General features: G+C 39.2%; 1 pseudogene; it reads right to left on the minus strand.

Annotated features, from left to right (window-relative positions):
* Positions 1-6,661: 6,661 nt before the first annotated feature.
* LOC145410050 (5S ribosomal RNA) lies at positions 6,662-6,781 on the minus strand (annotated as a pseudogene).
* Between the last annotated feature and the right edge of the window lie 266 nt (positions 6,782-7,047).

Raw genomic sequence — 7,047 nt, forward strand, 5'->3', positions numbered from 1 at the left:
CGGGTGTTAGGAAACGCTCGATAAGGAGGATACGGAGGTGTGTGCTAGGGGTGTCAGCAATTACCGCATGCAGTATTAAGGATTCACATTTGCTATATTCAATAGCATTATGCTTTATGGTTTCCAAGCATTAACTGTGCCACTTTTCGCAGCGGTAATAACTCAACAATAAAGGTATTAAAATATGATTTGTTACCAGGTATTGTAGATTTATATTATATATAGCTTCCAGCCTTCCACTCATCTGTTTCAGACGTCATCCCTCACCTCTCGTGCATAGGTATCACCCCACTCTCCTCAAACCCCCTTCCTCCCCCCGAAACTCTCTCTGTACGACTCTCTCTTACTGGCTGTGGATGCTTCGAACGCATCTCTCTACTAGTGTTTCTTGGCCAGCGTTGACAACGCTGTGGCCCTCGCGGCAGTGCGGCCAGCTGTACTTAATTGTTCGGATTTTTGTCACGGTGTCGTGTGAATTTCCTCATTTATAGTGACCACATAAAAAAGAAATGGTGACCAGATAAAAAAGAAATGGTAAAGTTGTTTTGTTACAATAAAAGCATCCGCTTTAGGAATACTTCAAAAATATTATTCCTGAGTGATCTTTAAAAGTGCAAAAAATACATCATCCACAACTGTACTCTGAAACACCCCTAATCGTACCTAAAATTTAGAAAACATAACTGATTGAGAAAACTCCACTTAGGAGAATGAAAAAAAGTAAAACGGATAAATGAGGTAACACGTAGGATGAAATCGATTCATAAGTAAAAAAAAAAAAAACTAGCAGCTGAGGGGTTAAAGCCAAAAGTATTCTAATTGAACAGAGGCGTGAAACCAAATTCGAAATTAAAAAGAAAGGATTTTATAAGCACTTTAAAAGTAGCATGTTGAGTCTCCTGACCCAATATAAAGAATGGAATATTATACCAGTATGACTGTTTGTGATATCCATATTTAGCTATCTGAAATAAATCCATAATGCAATAAATCTTTAAAAGAAAATTGTTTAGGAATTGATTATCAGATATATATTATTAGGAAATTGTAAATACATAAACATTACTTTATTCCTCATATACCCACTTCTATTTTTCATAATGCGTATAAGAAGAATCAGGTTCCAGGAGCGTCTACCTGAATCGTTGTGTCCCTCTTGTTGAGATGAAATTGATTTTTTTTTTTTTTTAATTTAGGGTCACATGTTGCTGTGGATGGAAGAATAGATGTAGAAGTGAAGGAAGCAGGTAAAGTGCCGGGAGGAATGAAAAAAGTGTTTAGATGTCTTTCGCTTAGAATGGACGGAAAGAGAAGGCTGTATGAGGGTGTTGTGGTACCGACTGCGTTATATGGGGCTGAAACATGGAATATGGTGTAGCAGAGAGAAAAAGTTTGAATGTAATGGAGATGAGGTGTCTGAGGAGTATGTGTGGAGTGACGCGTATGGATCGAGTGCGAAATGATGAAGTGCAAGAACTGGAGTTGTTCGGGAGATTGCTGGTAGAGTTGAGCAGAGGGTGTTGCGATGGTTTGGGCATATGGAGAGAATGGAAAATGAGCGATTGGTGAAAAAGATAACGATCTGACGTGAGAGGTGTAAGGCTGAGAGGGAGACCACGAATAGGATGGATGGAAAGTGTGAAGAGAGCGCTGGATGCGAGAGGGATGTCTGTTGAGCAAGGAAGAGTGGCTGAGCGTAACAGAATTAAATGGAGAGAAATTGTGGATGAATAAATGATGACGCAGCCCTGAGGGGATATTCTCCCGCATTTGGTCTGATCAGCTATTCAGGTCAGGTGCGGGTATGGGGATGGGTCTATTGTGATGTGGCAGGGGTAAACTAGTTCTGCTGTCGGGCCCTGCTGCGGATATCAATGATTGGACTGCGCAGTTGACCCTTGTGCTGTGTGATCCGGTGAGGATCTGTTCCATCTCCCCTTTGGGGCTAAGATGTGAATAAATGTGTTTGAATAGATGAGTAAATGGGAAGTGTGTCGTCCTGTCTCGACTACCTTCCTTTCCTTGGGGGAAGGAGCCTAGGTATATAAATAGATTAATTCATCTTAGCCATTACTTCACCGAAGTAACGGCTGATAGCATCCATTTTGAAGATAGTTCAAAACTTTTTTTAGACGAAATCGAAAAGTATGAAACTTCCTCACATGTACCCAAAATTGATTGGAAAACACTCGCAATAGTTTCCATAATGCAGAACACATTCCTGATGGTGAAAAGAAAAACATAATTCTCTTTAGGAAACATATAGCGGGAAGTCGACTGAGAGTAAAGAGTTGGCATGCGATGCGAGGTGTTTAAGAATAGATCCGGGTTTACCTAAAGGCCACCCTAACAATCGAAAATTACGTCTAGCTTAGTGATTGAATGTAAAAAAAAAAAAAAAAAAATGAATATTTGCAGATTATGAAAATCGTGTTACACCATAAGCCACATTTCCTTAGGTAAAATTCTCACCATGTAAAACCTCCTGAGGAGGATTATTAATGAGCTCTGGATTATCACCTGGAAATTTATACGAGAAAGTATGAACACTTTTAATACCGTTATATAATTAATTTATCATTCATGATTGTTTTGTTACGGTAAAAGCATCCTGTTTACGAATATTTCAGTACATGAATGATCCTAAAAAAAAACTCATAATCACGCAGAGTAAAAAAAAAAATACGTCTTCCACAACTCTACTCTAAAATAGCTGTGAATCACTCCCAATCGTATCTAAAGCAAGGATAAATGAGGTAACACATCGGATGAAATAGTCACAGGCTGGCAGTTTTGTTTGATCAGAGATGTGAAAACAACTTCGAAATTTAGAAATAAACCGGATATTATTTTTTCTCTATAAGCCGTGCTTTAAATTGGCATGTTAATCCTCCTGATCATATATACAGGGTGTAACAGAAGGTTATGTCATAACCTCACAGGGTGAATAATTGGGTTAATACAATTATGAAATGGTATATGACTATTTGTGTTATTTTCAATAGTGATAAAGTTATGGCACTAGATTGTGGCTTACAGGTAAGGAAGGTTCAGTAAACCACACAAGTAAATAGCACCAAGGTATAACACATTTTGTGGGAAATCTGTGTTTCACTGACTGTGTGAACCATGTATTCGAATCACTGAGCACATCAATACGAGTCATGATGCTTTAGTAATGAACTACATCATCTCAGTACCACAGAGTGTGGTCACAGTCAGGAACTGGTTCAACTTGACTGACAGTAGTCTTGGAGATGCCATTTTTGTTTACGAACGTGGAATACACAGATATGCATTATATTTATGGGCTTTGTGATGGGAATGCGGTTGCAGCCGTTGAAGAATATCGACGACGGTTTCCAGGACGACGAACTCCTGATCGACGAGTGTTTAATAATGTCCATCAAATGTTGCGAGAGTCTGGATTGGTTCCTGGTGCGGGGAGATTTGTGGAACGTCCCCGACAAAGAAATCGGGCACAGAGGAGGCACATTATGCGAATGATAGAGCGTGATCCATGAACCAGTACCCGACGACTTGCTGCCCGTCTACACACATCGCATATGACTGTTCGGCGAACACTGCACAGTGAGGAACTGTATCCATATCATATTCAACGTGTACAACACCTGGAACCTGCAGACATGGATAGGCGACTAGAGTTTTGTCGGTGGTTTGTTGCACACCATCAACAGTGTCCCTACATTTTATTTACTGATGAGTCGCAGTTCACCCGTGAGGGAGTTCATAATACTAGGAACTCTCATGTTTGGGCGCATGATAATCCGCACCCAATAGTCCAACGTAATCACCAACGCCATTTTTCTGTGAATGTGTGGTGTGGTGTCATTGGAAACCAGTTAATTGGACCATTCATCATGCAGGAGCGTCTGACAGGACGGGTTTACGCACAGTTTGTGGAACATGAGTTGCCAACCCTTCTTGAGGATGTTCCACCACGAACACGAGCACAGATGTACTTCCAGCATGATGGAACACCCGCACATTACGCATAAATCGTGAGGAATTACCTAGACCAACACTTTCCTGGCCGATGGATTGGCCGTGGTGGCCCAGTGAGTTGGCCACCACGTTCCCCAGACCTCACCCCTTTAGACTTCCACGTATGGGGATACATGAAGGAGCTGGTGTATGAACGTCCAGTAGACACACGAGATGATCTAGTACGTCGGATATTTGATGCAGCGACAGGTGTGAATGACCCTGCTGTTCTCCACACTGTTACAAGGTCGATGTTGCACCGTGTTGAGATGTGTAGGCAAGAAGATGGTGGCCGCTTTGAACAACTACTTAACTAACTCTTCCATAAGACTATAAAACCCATACACGTGTGTTACAATAAAGCTTGGTGTTACGTTCGTGTTTTCCTCTACCTGTTTTACTTGTAGTTTACCTTCCAGTGCCATAACTTTGTTACTATTGAAAATTAGTCATATAACATTTCATATTTGTATTAATTATTCACCCTGTGAAGTTATGACATAACCTTCTGTTACACCCTGTATAATAGAGGAAAAAATTAACTGTAAATTTGTGGTAAGGCTGCGGATGTTGCTGATGAATAAGGCCGCACTTTCACTTCTTCGCTGACGAACATTCCCGAAAATAGCACCAGTCGCTGCCGGCACAGGGAAGACCCTGTGCTGTCAGCCCTACCCTGCCGGCGGTGGCAATCCGAGGTACCACCTCATTTGATAGTAACATTGCAGCGGCCATTACTAAAGAGAGTGAATAGGTGTGATGTTATGCGCATGTAGTGTGGTGTAGACAGTTGAAGGTAGAGATATTATAAGAGCATGCTGGCCTACTCTGTCTAAATGAATGCAATGAAAATGTTCAGCAAAGGGACATGTCAGGATCAAGTCCTGAGGGCTGGTAAAACGGGAGCTCCAGCTCTCCCTATCACCAGCTTGCCAACCACCTCGGGAGTACTGCCCTGTTCGACTGGTGCTACAGTCTACTCCTCATGACGGTAAAAGCAGTGGGTTTTGAAAACATCAAAACTATTTTGATTAAAAAAAAACTGCATATTTATGGGAGAAAACACCAGAAATTCAACTTCCACATTTGTACTAAAAATTAGCTTTGAAACACTCCCTATCATATCTAAACTTTAGAAATATCTGTGAAGAAAACCACACTGGAAAAATATTAGCAGCAAAGCTAAATGAGGTAAAACGTAGGATCAAATCGATCACAGGTAAAAAAGGCTGCCAGATGAGGGGTTAAAGCCCAAAGAGGTTTGTTTGATGAGACGTGAAAACAACTTGGAAATTTTGAGATAAAAAGGATTTTATTTTTATCTTTATAAGCAGGGCTATAAAGTGGTATGGTGAGCCTCCTGATTAAAATAAAATAAAAATATTTTCCAGTATGACGGTTAATGATATCATTATCCGCGTTAAAAAAAAAAATCAAGACAATTGTTTAGGTATCGATTATAAATATATATTATAAGGAAAAGGCAAATACATAGCCGTAATAAAATATTCAACTTAATATTACATGGTTCCAAATATAGGCAGTTCTTTTGTTGATAATTGGTCTAAGAAAAATAAGGGTGTATGAGCGTCGACCTGAACTTTTGGGTCTTTCGTTTTGAGATAAACTGGATTTTAAATTTCAAATGTTTTTTTTTATTTTTTTTTATAGCCTTTACTTCACGGATAAATCTTAGTACCAATAAAGGCTCATAGCATCCACTTTGGGGGTAGTTCGAAACTATTTTAATGTAGTGATTTATGTATAAACTTATTTGTGGGCGAAATGGCTAAATATGGAGCTTCCTCAAAGGTACTCAAAACATTCCGAAACACTCCCAATTATTTCCAAAACACAGAACACATTTGTTTTATCTATCTATTGCCAGACGTTATAATCCCGTAAGGGGTGGCCATTTGACTATTATTTATTAAATATGGCTAAATATGACGCTTCCTCAAATGTTTTCATGATTGATTACGACAAATTCATAATTTTCAAATGAATAGACACATTTCAGAGAGTGAAAAGAAAAAAAAATCAGATTTAGATAACATATAACAAGAAGTCGATTGACAAGTAAAGAGCTGGCATCTGAGGTGTTTAAGAAGATTAAGTTTCAGTTCATGCAGGGGTCACTGTAGGAAAAGAGAAATATCGAATGAATACTTTTTTTATTTGCAGGAGAAGCACTTTAGAATTACGTCTAAGTTTGTGACGTAAAAAAAAAAAAAAAAAAAATGATGTACAAAATGAAGGTTGGTGTTACTTCATAACCATCATTTCCTTAGATAAAACTCTAAAAATGTACAATCTCGTGATAAGCAAATATTAATTAGCTCTGGATTATCACCTAATAATTTATAGAAAAAAATATTAACATTATCGCAATACCGGTATATATAATTACGATTCATAACTAATCTTAGTAGACATATAGTGCATGAGAACTACTAAAATGCAGGATGAAGGACAACTGAATTAACTGTATTAACGAACTGAAGATTGTTGGGATTTTTACGTCCGGGTGTTTCATTCATTCATTGCCAGACGCCATGTATCCCAAACGGGGTGACCAAGGGCTTAGAGTTAATTGTTTTACAGGGAGGGGCACTAATCCTTCACCAACCCCACTTGACACGTAGGGAGAACGTTATGCCAACAGCATCTGGTGTTCCCAGGCGGTCACCCATCCAAGTACTAACCAGACCCAACGTTGCTTAACTTCGCTGATCGGACGGGAAGCGGTGTACTCAACGTGGTATGCCCGGGTGTCAATTGTGAATTTTCTCATTTATATTGACCACAGAAAAAAGAAATGGTGACCAGATAAACAAGAAATGGTAAAGTTGTTTTGTTACGGTATAAGCATTTCATTACGAATAATAACGGCCGAGAACACAAAAAATACATCTTCCACAACTTTCCTTTAAATTAGCTCTGAAACACCACGAATCGTATCTAAAATTCAGAAAACATATCTGATGGTGAGAAAACTCCACTTCGGAGAACAAAAATCAATAACAAGGATAAACGAGGTAA

This window comes from Coenobita brevimanus, chromosome 9 (assembly GCF_032717465.1).
Source record: "Coenobita brevimanus isolate Jiangsu-jjx chromosome 9, ASM3271746v2, whole genome shotgun sequence".
NCBI classification, from domain to species: Eukaryota; Metazoa; Arthropoda; class Malacostraca; order Decapoda; family Coenobitidae; genus Coenobita; species Coenobita brevimanus.